The sequence below is a fragment of the Halichoerus grypus genome, chromosome 10 (assembly GCF_964656455.1).
Source record: "Halichoerus grypus chromosome 10, mHalGry1.hap1.1, whole genome shotgun sequence".
NCBI lineage: Eukaryota > Metazoa > Chordata > Mammalia > Carnivora > Phocidae > Halichoerus > Halichoerus grypus.
Genome location: NC_135721.1, coordinates 107,659,274 through 107,675,046, shown reverse-complemented (window position 1 = coordinate 107,675,046; position 15,773 = coordinate 107,659,274). Strand labels below are relative to the sequence as shown.

The following is a 15,773-nucleotide window of genomic DNA, read 5'->3' as shown; positions in this document are numbered from 1 at the left end:
ATTGATTTCCTTGTTACAGATCAGGGGTTCTCAATCTTGGCTGCATACAGGAACCGCCTGGGAGCTTTTAAAATTCCCAGTGTCCAGGACACACCCTAGACCAATTCAATTACAATCTCTTGGGCTAGGACCCAAGGCATCAGTTGTTGTCAAAACTCCCAAGGTGATACCTGTGTGTGCAGCCAAGTTTGAGAACCCCTGTATCATCACAGGAAAGTCTAAACACCTACTGACTTCTTCACATTCATGGCATTCGATTTCACACCAACTTGTCATGCTATATTGGGCAACTGCTCTATATTTACTACGTTTTGCTATTTCATCATTATCGCCATTTTATCATTGCGATTATCATTTTTTATGCTTTTAAAGGAGAAACAATGTAAACAAACAAACAATTTGTAATGTAAAGTGGATGGAATGTACCAGGCGCTGGGTTAGAGAAGGCCTCCTCTGAAGAGGATATTTAAAAGAAACTATAAAACAGTGGTTTTTGAAGTGTGGTCCCTGGACTAGCAGCCTCGATGTCACCTGGAACCTTGCTCAAAATGCAAATTCTCAGGCCCCACTCCCCCAACTCTTGAATCAGAGACTCTGGGAATGACAGCAATAGATAACTGAATCGACATCTTATTTTTACTTTTCTATTTGTTAGTTAAAATATTTGTACATTTATATAGATTGCTACAACATCAAGCATTAATACATTTATAACCTATAACCTGAAGAAGGCAAGGTCATTAACAAATTTGTACTTAACCTCTTTTCTTCTTTTGGTTCTCCAGCAATAATTTTGAGATTGTTATTACATCTTACATTATTATGCCTCTACTATTTAAGAAATCTTGAATTAATAATTGCTTTGTGTCCTATGCATATTACCAACAGTTTTATAGATTCAATTGTAAGTTTTGTGGGTTTTTTGAAAAAGATTTATTTATTTATTTGAGAGAGAGAGAGAGTGAGCACGGGAGGGGTGGGAAGGGGCAGAGGGAGAGAGAGAGTCTTTTTTTTCTTTTCTTTTTTTTATTATGTTATATTAATCACCATACAGTACATCATTAGTTTTTGATGTAGTGTTCCATGATTCATTGTTTGCGTATAACACCCAGTGCTCCATGCAGAACATGCCCTCTTTAATACCCATCACCAGGCTAACCCATCCTCCTACCCCCCTCCCCTCTAGAACCCTCAGTTTGTTTCTCAGAGTCCATAGTCTCTCATGGTTTGGAGAGAGAGAGTCTTTTTTTTTTTTTTTTAAAGATTTTATTTATTTATTTGAGACAGAGAGAATGAGAGACAGAGAGCATGAGAGGGAGGAGGGTCAGAGGGAGAAGCAGACTCCCTGTCGAGCAGGGAGCCCGATGCGGGACTCGATCCTGGGACTCCAGGATCATGAGCTGGGCCGAAGGCAGTCGCTTAACCAACTGAGCCACCCAGGCGCCCCAAGGAGAGAGAGAGTCTTAAGCAGACTTTGCACTGAGTGTGGAGCCAGGCACAAGGCTGATGCAGGGCTCAATCTCACAACCCTGAGATCAAGACCTGAGCTGAAACCAAGACGCTTAATGGACTGAGCCACCCAGATGCCCCAATAAGTTTTGTGGTTTTTGTTGTGTATCTTACTCACTACTATTCCAGATGTTCCATGTCCTTTTCTTGGATTTATTTTTTCATTTCACTGGGATAATTTTTCTTAGAGGATATATGAATATTGAACATTTTGATCCCTTGCCTATCTGAAGCCTTAATTTTGTCTTCACAGATAAATGATGGTTTGGCTGGGAATGGAATTCTCACTTCTAAATAATTTTCTTTCAGAAATTTGAGAACAGTGCTCCATTTTCTACCAGTACTCTTTGTTAATGAGAGATCAGATGCCAAATCACTATTTGTTCTTTTGTTTATAAGGTATTTTTTACTTTGGAGATTTTTAGTTTATCTTTTAATATAAATATTTTACTGGTTGGGACCTCTACATATCACTTAAAGTTATTTCCACTGATCTTTTGATGGGCCTTTTTAGCCTGATGGCTCAAGTCCTTTAGCTCAGCAATTTTTAGTTTTGTTATTTCTTTGATTATCCCTTCTTTCCCCCACTGTCTTTATTAAGTCTTTCTTGAATTCTTACCAGATGAATGTTGGTATCTTGGAACTCTCTTCCATATTTCTCAAATTGTATTTTTACATTTTCAGTCTAATTTCTTTCTTTCCTTCTTTCCCCTCCCTCCCTCCCTTTCTCCCTTTCTTCTTCTCTCCCTGTCTGTCTCTCTTTCTTTTTGTGCTATAGCCTAAGAGATTTATCATCTAGGATGCTATTTTGGCATTTTTAGCCATATCTATTCTATTATTCAGCCCTTTTATTCAGTATAATATTTTGGAAATCATGTTTTTAATGTTAAAGACTTCCTTTTTGTTCTCTGAATGCCTCTTTTTCTTAGTAGCCTGTCCTTATTTTATGGGTCTATATCTTCTCATAATTAGATCTTTAAAAAAAGTTCTCATCTATGTCTTATATCATTTATCTCTGCTTATATCATTTGTACTTTAGTATCTTCAAATATCTGGCGATGGTGACTGCTCATGAAAGGAGGACTAGATTGGTTACTATAGGTATCATGCACGGTACCATCTGGAGATCTCTTTCCACAGTAGGCACATTTCTTTTTAACTTGCATGAACAGAAAGCTGGAAGGAGAGAGAAATCTGGATGAACCTGGGAGTCTTATTTCCTTTTGATAGTTTAGCAAAGAGGTGACTCAGAATATCTGAGTTAGCTCACCAGGTTGACAGCAGGAACTCAGCTCCTGAGATAACCTCTCCCAATTTCTTCCAACAAGGCCCCTTCCTTGGCCAGAAGATTCCAGGTAACATAGTCTCATAGGTGCTTCCTTTCCCTGGCCCTATAAACATGAAGAACATTATGGGATCAAAGTCCAATCTATTAGAATGTTGGCCATGTGAATACTTTATATATGCCTGGCCTAAGCTGTGGGTTAATGAGAGGTTTAGAGATTGTGTACCATTTACTACTTCTCTACTTGCAGTTTTTTTTTTTTTCACTTGATAAAACAACATCACTTCATACTCTCTTCGGTATCTGTACTACATGGTACTATGTTATGGATCTGTGATCCATTTGTATGACAAGCAGGCTTGGGGAACCTCAGAAATCCCACGCTGAGCTGGCTTCACTCCAGTCTTGGGATGTGGTTTAGTTTCTCTACATTGCTGCCCTTTGCTTTTCTGTTCATGTTTATTGTGGAGTTATGAAGTTATCGCTTTGGACCTAATGTCTGCACTGGAGCTTTGTCCCCACACTTTGTTTAGAAGACATTTATGGTAACTGCCCTAGAGGCAAAGAGACAGCCAACAGCTCTGTACACAGGAGACACGACATATGTACATTGGTGTTTTTCACGTACCATGGGAGTGTGCCTGGCATATCCAAGAGACAATATGGAGGGCAGTGTGGCTGGAACGGGGGGGTGGGTAGGAAGAGGGGATGGCCGAGGGGTTACGGGGCCATATGTCGAGCTGTGTATGTCATAGGCTCTTACTGTGAGGGGGAAGTGTAGCTCTTAGAGGGTTTGGAACCTAAGGAGTGACTTGATCCATTTATATTTTTAAAGGATCGCTCTCGCTGCTGGGTTGAGATAGAAAGCAGGGTATAAGCACAGGGAGGAGGGTAGCTCTTGAATTCTGACCTCGTGTCCTTCCTCTCTGGCCTCGGTCACACCATTCTGTAACCACCAGCCTCATCGTTCTGCAAATATACCAGGGCAACCGCAGGGCCTTTGTACTTGCTGTTCCCTCTGCCTGAAATGCTTTTCCCCCCAGATGTCCACATGCCTCTGTTCAGCTCTTTACTCAAATGTCACATCCCCAGCAGGCCTTTCCTGGCCACCTTATCCAAAATCTATACCACCACTCCCAGCCACACACAGACACATAAACACACACCTCCTATCTTCCTTCCCTGCTTTACTTCTCCGTAGTGTATTTTATTATCTGATGTGTTTGCATTTTCCTTGTTTATCCTATGTCTTGCCAGACTTGCCCAATGAAATGTAAGCTTCATGAGGTCGGGATAAGTGTGAAATGCCATTAGACACCCAAGTGGAGATGTCTGGGAAGCAGTTGGATCTGAGTCTGGAATTTGGGAGAACAGTCTGAGCTGGAGATAAAACTTATGGGTATTATGAAGGAGGGAGGGCAGGAAGAAGGGAGAGGAGGGGAAGGTGAGAGAAAGAAAGAGAGAGAGGAAGAGAGAGGAGGGTGCGTTCAAAGTATTACAGTGATGAACCTTCCAATCTACCCACTCATTGTGAATCTGCTTTCCTTCAGTGTGCTTCAATGGCCACATGCCAGTCAGGTGGAGTATCATCAGGCTGAGCGTGGTTTTAATGTTTAAAGATATATGTAATTTTCTGTACAGTGTGTATAGTTAATGCAAATCACAAACTTTATCTGGTACTCAAGTGAAAAATGATGATCTGCTCCAGTGTTGGGGGAAAAACCGTTAGCCTTATCAAGAGGCAGTCTATCTGTAGACTCCAAGTCGATTGGCGGTATGTCAAGGCCAATAATGACCGCAGGCAATTGTTGCCTTACATAATGACCTTAAAAGCTACCTCCTTGAGGGCCTGACCAACCTACCTGGGCTGGCCTTTATTTAAGCTTCTGCAGGATTGCTCCATTACCTGCTCCCACTCCTGCTTTATTAACTCAGAGCTTGGAGAGTCTTTGGGGCTTTTGGGGGAAGAAGTTATTTTACATATATACATTCCTCTGCAATTCTGTTTTAGGTGGGGAATTTTTCTCTGTTCTGTCTTCTACGTTAACCTAATTCCATCTGCTTATGTTTAAAAAAACCTTGTTTTTGGAATTGTCCATTAATATATTCTCATTGTAAAAGTTTCAAACCATAGAAAAATTATAAGAAAGACCATCTTTGATGTTCAATCTAGAGTAGACCTGAACCCTCCTATTTCTCATCACTCTGTTAAATGTGTATTCAAATATCTATTTCAGAATCTGAACTTTCCTACCCGTATGTGCATGTATGCATTTTTTTTTTATGTGTTTCAGCTATCCAGTGGTCTGTTTGCTCTATTTACAAACCACCCCAAAATCAGTGGCTTAAAAACAACATGTATGTTATTATATCTCATGATTCTGTAGCTTGACTGGGGCTTAGCTGGTCTACTGACCTTACTTGGACTCTAGATAAAAATGTTCATAATAGTATTCTCCATTTTACATGCTATTCCAGAATCTTGCTACACTCTGATCAAATGGTGAAGTCTATGTCCCCTCCTCTTAAGCTAGGTATGCCATTGTGAATTGCTTAACAGAGTATAGCAGAAGAAATGCCATGTGACTTCGAGGCTAGTTTGTTGAAGGTAATACAGCTTCCCATGGCTCTCTCTTAAGACATTTGCCCTGGGAACCTAGCCACCATGCCCCGAAGAAGCTCAGGCCATACAGAGCCTTGGTCTTGGCTGAGATTCCAGCAGATAGGCAGCACCAACTTACCAGCCACATGGCTGAACCAGCTTGGATGTGAATCATCTAGCCCTCAGTCAGATTTACTCCAGTGGATGCCATATGAGGTATCACGTGGAAATGCCATCCTGTGCCCAAACTGAAAATGTATGAGTAAAATAAGTGTTACTATTTTGAGCCGCTAAGTTTTGGAGTGGTCTGTTATGCAGTAGTAGGATAACTGGAATAGGCTCTCTTAGGCAGCTGCGGTCAGATGGTGGTATGGAGTTAGATATATGGTACCTTGGTATTCCTTAATGTAGCCTCTCTTTCCAGAATGAAAGTCTATACTCCTTACATGGCAGCTCCGGGCTCCAAAAGGGAGAAGGTGGAAACTTCTAAGCCTTTTTAATTCCTGAGCTTGGATGTCCATTTGATTGGTCTAAGCAGCCACAGGCTCAGCTCAAATTCCAGGGGAGGGGACATACACTCCACCTCTTGGTGGGAGGAAGGAGGGACAGCATGTGTATACAGGAGGGGAAGGAATTGATGGCCATCTTTGGAAACCAGCTGCTGCACTGCCCCTTGTTAGAAGATTAGGTCCACGAGGGCCCCAACCTTGCCTCTCCGGTTCACCTTTGGATCCCCAGCCCCTATTGGCATGTGCGATCTGTGAAACTATTTATTACAAAAGCGAATGGACGTACAGTGTAGAAGTGAAATTGTGTGACTCTTGTAGGAGACTATTTCCCTTGACCAGAATATGTTCTTCTCTTTCTCTTCTTTGCCTGCACTGACTAATTCCCACTCCTCCCCAAACCTTAGTGTAAGTGCCATTTCCTTCATGGCCCCAGGCAGAGCTAATTACTCTCTCCTCTTGGCTCCTGTAGTCTATTGCTCATGTCTCATTGTTGTGTTGGGCATTTCTTCGTTTCCTTTTGGGAGGATCTCAAAGGGCAAAAATTATATCTTAGTCATATCTTTGAATGACTTCCAGTGTCTGGCAAGTAGTATATGCTCAGAAATGGAGCCATGGCTTAGAACAGATGAACACTCAAGAATGGAATCAGTTACTTCTACTCCTGGACTCTGCCACTCAACAGAGAAATAAAAAATTTGAAGTACATTTTTAAGGAGAGGTTATGACTAAAGGCGTTGGGGTAGGGGTGGGATGGGTGAAGAGAGAGACCCTTTAGTCAAGAAAAGGAAAGTAATTTCCAAAGAAAAATCAGGAATTACTGAAATGTTAAAAACAATTACATGAGCTTGCAACCATAGGCATCTCTAACCTTCCTGACTTCAAGGGGATGATAATAGTAAAAGGAGACAGTAACAGTGCTTATGATAATCTAAGGTTGGTGTGAGCAGTAAATGAAATAAAATATGCACAGTGCATGGACCAATGCCTAGAACAGAGCACATACTCAGTAAATGGTGACTATAATAATAAAACCTCTAGCAATGTCTGCCATTTACTGACTGATCACTTTGTACCAGGAGCCGTCCTCAGGGATAATATGGATGCCAAGCAATGGGTGCTTCTTCACTAAAGTAATTCACTGTGAAGCAAGAAAGGAAGGGTAGCCTTTCTGGAAACATCAACAAGATAGTTGCACTTCAAGGAGCTCTTTCCTGCTGTTTTTCAGTGGCACTTTCAGTGACTAGAATTTTCTCCAATGCAGGAGGAAAGAACATTTGCTGATTCTGCAACTTGGTGAACAGGTGGAAAGCCTCATACGTGCTCAGCCGTCACTTCGAAGAGCAGAAAATCCTACATTTCTGAAAGGAAATCTCCAGTCCTAGGATTTCTAGCTCTTGGGAATTTGAAGTTTATCTTATGTAGCACTTCCTTTCTGTTCAGTTGAGTTCTATAGAGCTCAAAAAAGGCCATTACATTAAAATTAGCCTTCCTGTGAGGGTTATTCTGAATAGAAAGATGGCACAGATCCCGCCTGACTGCCTGAGATGCCGATGAAGGATCCAACAGGTGGGTCATGGGATAGCCTCTCATGAATACTCCACAGCGAAACCTTCAAGGTGTCTTGGAGAATCCATCATCAGCTGAAATTGGTTTGTTTGCTATCTTAGATGGCCTACTCAAGGGCACATGGACCAGACAGCCCTCTGTGCTAGCTGCCAGCTAATTAATTTACCTCCAAAATGCAAAATAGTGCTCACTGTTCTTCCTTCTTTTCCACCGCTGTTTTTTTTTTTTTTTTTTAATTAACCTTGTTTTTACCTTTGTTCATTGAAAACAGTTTAATGGCCTTCTCACTTATACAAGTGAATTATTTGGAATGCAGATAATTAACTACATGTCTCTGAGTCATTCTTTGACACATGACATCATGGAGATTTACTGTCACCTTATATGCAGTCTCTGACAATATTAGTAAATGTTCTGTTTTGATTGTTTTCAATATAAATGCTGCTTTTGGAGCCTGAGTTTATAATACAGAAATGAAGGCAGATGCCTTGTTGAAATAGGATGGCTCATTATACAAGTAGTACTTGCTCACTGATTGACCTGGATGCCATAGATATTTTGTATTTTATAGCTGGAGATGTGTTGGTTGAAGATAAAGTTAAGTTTTAAGCAGAACTCTTCAGTTAACCTCAATGTGTGAGTAAAAGAAAGTTACTTATTTTCTGAGATCTCTAGGGCAGTGGTTCTCAACTGGGAGCAATTTTGCCCTCCAGTGGACACTTGGCAGTGTTTGGAGACAGTTTTAGTTGTCACAATTGGGGCGGGGTGAATGGAAGTGCTATTAGCATCTACTGGGTAGAAGCTAGGGATGCTGCTAAAAATCCTACAGCTAATTGCAGTGGTCATACTTCTTAAACATTATGAACTTTCTGTTTCCTTACCTTAGCTTTTGACAATTTTTCTCCTTCTTCACTGGGGCTCAGACTTACAATTCCCAAGAGAGAAATTCTGTAGAGATATGGGAAGATAGTAATGAAGCTACAGGGAGCAGGGAGGTAATTAACTAGTATTTCTCTGCTTCAGTACTGAGATTACAAGGCCCTCTGGATAATAGTGAGTTTATAAGGGCTTACATGTTTCCTGGTAACATTTATATATAAAATAAATTTATTTTAAAGATTTTATTTATTTATTTGACAGAGAGAGAAACAGAGAGGGAACACAAGCAGGGGGAGTGGGAGAGGGAGAAGCAGGCTCCCCACTGAGCAGGGAGCTGGACGCAGGGCCCATTCCCAGGACCCTGAGATCACAACCTGAGCGAAAGGCAGACGCCTAACCACTGAGCCACCCAGGAGCCCCAAAATAGATTTAGTTTAAAAAAATCACATGAAATAACCAATCTTCGCAATGTCCTGTAGAAGATCTTTGATTAATCTTTGTAGTTGGAAGCAGTTATTGAGTGCCTTTTGTATATCAGGAACTAGTTATTTCCCCAAATTTTGGTGAGACCAAGAGACTTTATACAATTAGCTGGTGAGTTGTTCTGAAAGTGTTGGCTTATTCATGACCAGAGAGTTCCATCTCTTTTGTAGCCTTGGCCAGATTTTATAAAGTGTAGCCTCTTATTTATTTATAATGGACTTTGAGATCCTTGGATGAGATGTATTACATATGTGTGAAGGATTAGAGGGCAGTTTTTAATAACAACAGGAATAATACTGCTTTGTACTGCTAAACTGTAGATCTTTTCTTCTAAAGATTTAAAGCCCATTATAGACATAATTTGATTGTTGCGCTATTGCAACAGTGTTTTTCCTTCTCTCCCTGTCCAGTCAGATTTTTTCTTTATTAAAGATGGCACGAATACTTTCTCATGTTATGACCTCTTTGATAAACAGCTCAGGATGTTATAAAAGCAAAGCAGGAGATGTCTCAAGTAATTAGGGGCAGAAGGCTTGCTGATGCTTGGGTGTTAATGTTGCCAGAAAGCTCAGCTATTTGTGGGTTGCTCAGTATGTTTTTGTACAGATGTGTGTGAGGTTGAGTTTCAGCCATATGCCTGTGAAAGCATCAGGAAACATTTTGTCATGCTACTTCCTTGGGTGATCATTTATGACCAAAAGAAAAAAAAAGTCGTATTTCTGTCTTGTGAAATTGCGCTTGAATTCTGGGTAGTTTAGCAGTAATCAGTATATGCCTGGATCACAGTTGCATGGGATGGTTTGTATTATATACCAATGGCAACTACTGCTCTAAATATGGAAATTAAATACTTTAGGTTCAGGCTGCTTCAAATCTGTGGGTAGAAAACGTCTGATCTTTTCCAAGATAAGTTTAAAAGCGTGTGGAGTTTTCTCTAGGGCTACAAATTCTATTCACATTCATATGTATTTCTTTGGGGATGGTCCCTTGAGGCCTCTTGGCAACCACCCTCCTCAATATGGGGAGAGACTGGGATCCATAGGAATGCCAAAAAAAAAAAAAAAAATCAAAACGTCCTCAGAAGATTACCAGAGTGTGGTTGATCTAGATACCAAATCCAACAGTTCCAAGCCTCAAAAGATGAGTATCAAACAATACTTGGCTTCCTTCCCTCTAGGCATGAGACATTTACATTTACCCAGAATCAGTTCGTAATTTGGAAGCTTCTTATGTTACTGACAGTCTCAGATCTTGCACCAAGTTTCTCATCCACTCTCCTAATCATAAGTCGTCATGTATAGTATTCTGGTTGCAGTCTTGATGCTTCTATTATCAGCCCATCATTCTGGATATATTTCACAGAGCCTTGGCGGCCGTGGAACAATGCTCTACTACGTATAAGATGACCAGATGGAACTCACCTAGTAAACTACAGGGCTTCCTTCCTTAATGTGGCCCAATCAGCGTATATTACAGCTTCACTTAAAAATTTGTAAAGGGATGAAATTGACATGATAGCTCAGAAACAATTTACTATCTCCTTGCTAGATAATCTGAGTCTATGACCTTCTAATCACGGAGCAAACTGTGCTGTGCTATCCTTTGCCCGCCCCACCCACCTTAGAGGCCACGTGCAACGTGGTGGACAGTTTCTGTAGCACCAGTGGCTTTTTACCTCAAGCACTTCTGACCCTTTGCACGAGAGCTTGCTTATCCTGGCTTGGAGCAGGGCACTCGTGCTGGGGAATCAAGCGCTCTCAGGATTGACCCCAACTCCTGAGGGATAGAGACTTGGTGGATATGAACCCAGGTTTGCTCACCTGCTGGGTCTGTCCTGAGCTGTATTCTACATAATGTCTGAGAGGGTACCCAGTGGGCTTGAACCTATGCATAACATAATCTTTCCTCAATTCCATCTCTCTGCCTGCCCCAGCCTCTCCCTTGTGATTTTCTGCTATCACTTCCCCAATAAGCTACCTGCACCAAATTCTTGTTTCAGGATCTATTGTTGGGATAACCCAAACGAAGGCAGCATCTAATACAGTAGGCCCCCAGGGAGCCCTCCTCTTCTCCTCACCCTACATTCAGCGGGTTACTAACTGCTTTTGGACTCTGTTTCCTAAACAGCCTTCATTTGTCTCCTTCTGTACTTCTAGAGCTTAGTTCAAATCCCTCATAGCTTATTTAGTTAATTACAGTGGCATTCTAATGGGTCTCTCCATTTAATCTATTCCCCCCCATAACTGGAATTCCATAACACTGCCAGAAACACTTTTCCAAAAGACAAATCTGATCCTGCTCCTTCCCAGCTTCAAACCTTTCAGTGGCTCAGGCCTTTCATCCCCTAGCCCTTGCTTCCCCACTCCACACCCTTCTCGAGCACCATACTATTGCACATGTTCTATGGCTACAAGGTAGGGTTTACATTCCACTTTTGTCCAAGCTCGTGGATGTCACGGTTTTAAAGACAAAATAAACCTCACCTTCTCTCTTCTTCACTGACCCCAGCCAGTGGTGTCTTCTTCAGTCCTATCGCTTTGTCTTGGACTCATCTCCTTTATGAAAGCCTTTATCCCTGTTGATTGTTGTGTGAATATATCCTGTCTTTACTGCTCAGCCGTGAGTTCCTGGAGAGCAGTAAGCCCATATGATTTCTAGCTCCTGGCTCAGCACCAGGCATGAAACCAACATCTGATCCTGACAAGGACAAGTTGGCCATTCACTTTGTTCTTCGGAAGTTTGTTCTGGAAAATATGGTGGGGCTGAGGTTTGGGAGGAGGCTCTCTGCTTTGCTAACACCTAAGAACTGCTTAATGAAGAGAGACAAATTGGTGAGGATGGTTACAGGATCCAGAGGTTTGGTGGGAAAATGTGATTAAAATAATGGCTAAACATTTTATATCAAAAAACGTGAGGGGCGCCTGGGTGGCTCTGTCGGTTAAGCATCTGATTCTTGATCAAGCTCAGGTCTTGATCTCAGGGTCATGAGTTCAAGCCCCACATTGGGCTCCATGCTGGGCATGGAGCCTACTTAAAACAAATAAACAAAAAATGTGACTGGTGCTTCATTGTTAGACCTATTTGTTCTGCCATGTTTAATTTCTTTTGAATGGATATACTTCCAAGCCCTTGCTGAACATGTAGGGGGGAATAGAGGCAAATGTGCAGGAAACTCTAGTTCTTTGGGATGTATTTTGCCCCCTTTCCAGATTTGTTTTGTTAAGACCCAGAGTCATTGAAGTCAAGTGAAAGAAAAATTATAAAGTAAAATTAAAGCAACATTCAGTCCCGTCTAATCTTGGCTTGAAAGGTACCTAGATATCTGTTGGCTCGTTGTAACTCTGTGGGGGAACATTATGTGAATCAGCCAAAACATCCAGCTCTGTTCCTTCTGAGGGAGGACTTGTGGGGAGGACCCTGTTTCTCTGGTGTTTTGGCATGGGATTTTGCTCCCTTCCCTATGGAAACATCTCCATTCTGGAAGCCGGATTCCCATCTACTGTCCCAGGGAAGGGGTGGGGCAGGCAATTCACCATAGTTGATACATGGTCTAGAATGGGCTGTTGATTCTAGTTCTTTGAAGCTGCACTCCATAACTTCAGCCTCACCCCACTAGAACTTCCTAGTATCAGGGTAATATGGTGGAATGGAAAAAGTATGGCACTTCATGGGTGTCCGTGGAGGCGCTGTGGGTGTCTGTGTGCTGAGAAAAGGCAAAAACACCAAGCAGGGTTGAGGTCAGTTGTAGTCCCCACAGCCACCTCCTAGCTGCACTGGAATACACAGCCACACTCGCGGTGGTAGCTGGGATGTGTCACCCTGGCAGGATGGGAAGCTCGGTGTTCCCAGCCTTGCAAGGGGCTGGGAACTTCTTTTTAATTGGGTAGAGCCCTGAGGCCTGTGTGATGGGATATAGGCGTACCCTGTAATACAAATAAAGCCACAGGTGTGGGTCTACCCCGGGGAATGGAGACAGGAGACATTGGCCAAGACCAGGCAGAGAGGAGGCTGGGAAGCTGCTGCCTGTGAGCCGAGCACAGGGGTCCAGTTCCCACGAACAGTGAGCGGCCTGTCTCCCTGCCCGAGTTCCCAGCAGAGCAGCCCTCACGGACCCAGCCCAGGGTTTCGCTTTCTGGTATTGGTTTCCTCACTCTTTCCATGGGCAACCTTGGTGTGCCCTGTCCTCTCGTGTTTTTTCTCAGCCTGCCCAGGCCCATCTGAGCTTGCAAGGTGGTGAGTCCTGAGCTCCAGGCTGAGGCTTTGCCCTTGACCTCTACATTCCATCTCTGCTCTCGGTTAAAGTCCATCTTTTAAAAACGAAAAGCAAGGACTAAAAAAATACATACATGCCATCAGTGATAATAATACTTTTCTTTATTTTGATCCATTTTGAAAAGTATAGGATATTTATTTATTTATTTATTTTTAAGATTTTATTTATTTATTTGAGAGAGAGAGAGAGCATGAGCAGGGGGAGCGGGAGAGGGAGAAGCAGGCTCCCCGCTGAGCAGGGAGCCCGATGCGGGCCTCTATCCCAGGACTCCAGGATCATGACCTGAGCCAAAGGCAGACGCTTAACCGACTGAGCCACCCAGGCACCCCCAGATAGTTCTATTTTAACAAGGACAGTTATAATAGTTTACATTAAAAAAATGTTTTCCGTGTGACCTGGTTCTGTGTTAAGCACTTTGTTTCCATAATTTTCTTTAATCTTCACGACACTTCTTTAAGGAGGATATTACTGTGAACTCCATTTATAGACGAGGAAACAGAGGGACTGAGAATTTAAGGAACATGCCCACGGTCAAACAATAAGTGGAAAAGCTGGACTGGCAGCTGCACCGAAGTGTTATAAAGATTTCCCATCACTTGGTCCTTGCTTAATACATGCAAACAGCGTAGACCGGGCTCTGGGGAGCGTCCGGGAGACACTCATGGTGGATACAGTGCTGCAGCGGAGGCACCCTCTACCTGTTGCAATAGACGGTGGGACGCGGGCGTCCCTATTTTTATTGGCCACTTACCTTCGCAGGGGCACTCATCCCTCTTTCGGAGGTATTCTTAGGCTGATTCCCTCCTATCATGGATTTCCAGACAAACTGTTTTCATGCCCCTTCTCCTCACTGCCGTTGGTCCCCCACTTCCAGTCCCACAGAGCCATGGCTGGAACAATAATAATACACATAACAAATCCTCAGTTTTCCGTTCCATGGGAAAGAATGCATCTGTCTATTCCGGAAATCCCCGAGAAGCCATTACTGTCTTCTAAAGCTGCACTGCCTGATCTGGAAGGCCACCAGCCCCATGTGGCTCCTGAGCACGTGAAGTGGGGCAAGTTGCGATTGAGATGTGCTGTGAATGGTCACTGCCAAATTCCAAAGACAGTAACAGGTGAAACAAAAAAACAATGTTAAGATCACTTGTTCATAACTTGTTAAAGATTGACTACAGGTTGAAATGATGGTTTAGATAAAATACATTCTTAAAATTAATTTTACCTGTTTTTTTTTTTTTTAAAGATTTTATTTATCTTTTTGAGAGAGAGCTGGAGAGAGAGAGACAGAGCACGAGCAGTGGGGTGAGGCAGAGGCAGAGGGAGAAGAAGACTCCCCTCTGATCAGGGAGCCTGACAGCACGCTGGATCCCAGGACCCCGGGATCATGATCGGAGCCAAAGGCAGACGCTTAACCGACTGAGCCACCCAGGCGGCCCTTCCCTGTTTCTTTTTACCTTTTCTAATGAAGTTAGTGGGAAATTTAAAATTGCATATGTGGCTCACATTACATTTCAACTGCACATCGCTGCTCTAAATCCTGTGCTCACTGTTTGGGGCAAAGAAAGGAGAGGGGCACAGTGCTGCTCTGAGTTCCCAAGCTTGTGGGGTGTTTGCTTCTTTGGATGCAGGTGCTCCCAGACCCTGTGGGTGTCCCTGTAGAGCGCATCTGCATTTTAATGGAAGGCAGATGCTTTCCTCTGGTGGTGGGAGTACAAGCATCAGTGACCAGCTGCGGAGGTCAAGGTCAGCCCTCAGGCGAGGGATTGTGGAGGCTGGGCCTCTCTGTGGCTCCCTGGCGCAGCGCCTAGAGCAGAGCCCTGAGCAATCAGTAGCTCCTTAGTGATTACACGTATCTGGGTCCAAAAGCTTTCTGCCTCGTGTCCCTCATCACATGGGCGGTTGTCTCCTCTGCTTGTTCCAGATGGGTTCCTTCCCCCCCCCCCCGGTTGCCATGCCGGCCCCGTCGCCAGCCCTGCCAGGCCTCCCCCTTTCATGACTCTCCAAGCACCCCTTCTATGTCCCAAGTCTTCACCAGAGCTTCCCCCACCTCTCACTTAGATCCCACCTCTATGCTAGCCCAGGGACCCTCACACTCTAGTAAGAATCAGAGTCACCTGGTGGACCTGTTCATACACACGCTGCTGAGCCCCACCCCCAGAGCTTCTGACTCTCTGGGCCTGGGCTGGGGTCTGAGTATATGCATTTCTAATAAGTTTCCAGGTGAGGTAGATGCTGCTGGTCCAGGCCCACACTTTGAGGATCGTGGGCCTAGCCTGATGGTCTTCCTAAAACACAAATCTGATTAGGATGCTCTTTTCCTAAGGCCCACCAGTAGCTGTTCAGAGCCTTCTGGATAAAACGCAAACTTCTTGGGGCTCCATCCTAGGGCCTTCATGGTCTGTCCACTGTGTACTGCCCCGGGTCCATCAATGAGGCCTTTGCTTCCCCCATGGTGCTTGTGGTTCTCCCGATGGACCAGAGTCTGTCTCACCTCCGGGTGTCCTGCCGGCTGCATACTTTCCTTCTCTCCTTACAGGCTGTCTTTCCCAGGCTCCTGTGATTGCCAGCTTCCTGCTGGGTTGGGCCAGTGGGACGTACTGGTAGGAGATGGGAAGGCTGGAGGGGAGAAACCAGGTTGATTTCTCTCTCCTTTCTATGCTTTGA

The 15,773-nt window shown here is 43.6% G+C and overlaps 1 long non-coding RNA gene across 1 annotated transcript; it reads right to left on the bottom strand.

Annotated features, from left to right (window-relative positions):
* Positions 1 to 2,352: 2,352 nt before the first annotated feature.
* Positions 2,353 to 11,434, bottom strand: LOC144379379 (uncharacterized). The gene is made up of 4 exons (XR_013442212.1): positions 11,317 to 11,434; positions 8,353 to 8,419; positions 2,780 to 2,900; positions 2,353 to 2,685 (listed from the first exon to the last, which is right to left on the bottom strand). It is a non-coding gene; the product is annotated as an uncharacterized LOC144379379 (long non-coding RNA).
* Positions 11,435 to 15,773: the final 4,339 nt, after the last annotated feature.